We start from the raw sequence: 2,500 nt of genomic DNA, 5'->3' as shown, positions 1-2,500 counted from the left end.
TGTCATCAGTGAGTGATGTCATCAGTGATGCGAAGTTGGGCAATTGTGCACTGCGCATGCCAATAGAGCAGGAGAGGCCACGCAGCAGCCGAGCGGTGGGCGAGCCTGTGCAGCGGAAGACCCCAGGAATCGAGTACATGTAGTGCGCAAGATTTCTAGTTGCTGAAAAATGCAATTCTAAGAGAAATCTCCAAATGTACAAAGTTTTCGATTTTTATATGCTGTTCCTCAAGGTATTGGTGTAATGTAATATTTTGGAGGGACGGTTGACCTCTCCCCCCCACTTGCGAGTGGTCAAAAATGGTTAAATATTGGGTTCGACCTCACCACAGCTGCACTGCTTTGAAAGCCTCAAGCCTCCACCAGCCAAGCTAACTCTGCACTGCACAATTCATCCATAGCACCCCATGTAACTACGCCAACTCTCAGTAAAGAACATTGAACTCTGCCTGGTTTCCTCATCTGCTCATTTGGGCTTTTTGTCCTGCGTCTGGTTTGTGACGCATATTGTACATTCTGTCATTGTCGTACTTATGGTTGGAATTCTTGTGAAAACAAATGATTACCTTTTTTGCTGGGGACCCCCTGGAACCCCTTCAAGGACCCCTGGTAGTCCCCGGACCCCACTTCGAGAACCAGTGCTTTAAGTCGATGTTTCCGTGACTGAAAGTCAACTGCAAATAATTTTAAAGTCTGTATTTGGTTTTCATTTAAAGCCATGCACTCACACCTATATGTGGTATGTAAGTTTTATTTGCTATAAAACACAGTGACTGGCACAATCAATCAAAAAAATAAAAAAATAAAACATCGATTCCCTCCAGGGGTTGCTTCAAAACAATTCCTGATCATATAAAAATAATGCCTCTATAGTACAGTACAGTATACAATCTACCAAGACATATAGAATGATTCATGTGGGAATTTCCAGGATCAAATATGAAGGGATACGGTATATGCCATATGGGAACACAGAGATTCATGAAACCGCATGAAACCATGAACCACAATCACAATCCACACCAAACAGGAAATGATTAGAAACAATTCTGAAATGAATTTGTCTGATGAAGCATTAAAAGGAAAATCCACCCCAAAACAATGCTCACTCATGTTATTCCTTTGATTTTCTGGTTTTAGTTTAGTCTAGAGATCCACAGTATGAACATGAACAATTGTATCCAAAGCCTGAAGCAAAAGAGCTAAAGACTGTTTATAATCTGTGTTAATATCATGAGAATGTGTGAATCCCAAGACAGTACTGGGTTATGGGCAAATCTTCTGGTTCATAAATATCAGGATTACTCTGGCATATTGAAATGCAATCTAGTGTAAAAGTGTGAACAAGCATTCTGTGAGTCTGGAAACTCTCAAATTGCCAACGGAGCAGCTCATGTCAGATATTACAATCTTGGATCTATTGTTTATAGCTTTAGCAGAATTCTCTAATTTTGACAAATGCTCATTGAAGCTCATGATCTGGGGAATAGTGGAAGTTGAATACTGTTTGAAGGATTCAAAGGGCATTTTAATCGCCATGTTTGTTAGACAACAAGTAAAACCCTTTAAACCCACGGCGCAGTGGTGTGGCCAATCAGCTTTATGCACGCCCGCTCCCACCACCTACATCCACCTAGCCACTCCCACTACCCACCCCTCGAACCCCAACCCTCTACCATCTTCCTATTGCTAGCTACAGCCCCTTTTCCCTTGCCCCCCTTCCTTAACCCCCTCCCACCACTACCCATATCCCCATAGCTATCCCCCCATACCCACCCTTCAAATCCACACTCACTACTACCTTCCTATCCCTAGCTACAGCCCCTCTTTGCACTAAACTCACTAAACATCTGTGAGTGACAGAGTGACTAAGTGAATGAGTGTCCTGACTCTTCCATCTTATGACCCTGGCGGGCCCTGCTGACCCAGCGCTGTGGGAAAAACATAATTTTACACATCTTGAAATGATGGTTGTGGAAATTGGCTAATTGAAGTAATTATACATTTTAAGATATTTTCCATTCAACTTCATATTCAATGAACTTTTGAATAATCCATAAGTAATGGGGGACCGTCTGATTACTTTACCAATAGTAGTAGTTGATTATGATAACATTTAACAAGTATCAGTATGTAAATTGGATTGCATTTTAAAGGTAAATCTCTGCAACCCAGGACCTTTCATAACGACCCTCCCCCCCCATACTGGAACTGTTGCGCAACGCACATTACATGTGCATCATGTAGAGACAGACAACAGACAACACTGGATTCCCAAACATTCCCCTACACAGTTTCCCAATTTCAATTATTGATGACAGACAACAAGCTGGCACACTGTAGTTTTCTCTCCACCAAACCCTCCAACTCGCCGGCCATTCATTCATTGTTTAAAACCCTGCAGCTCCATGTCTCCTCCTCCCAGGCTGTATTTGTCTGATCTTTGCGTCATCACTCATCCCTCTCTTCATTCTCATCCACCCCCGCCCCCTCATCACGG

The sequence above is a fragment of the Poromitra crassiceps genome, assembly GCF_964638095.1.
Source record: "Poromitra crassiceps genome assembly, chromosome: 10".
Taxonomy (NCBI): domain Eukaryota; kingdom Metazoa; phylum Chordata; class Actinopteri; order Beryciformes; family Melamphaidae; genus Poromitra; species Poromitra crassiceps.
This window is presented reverse-complemented; position numbering follows the sequence as displayed.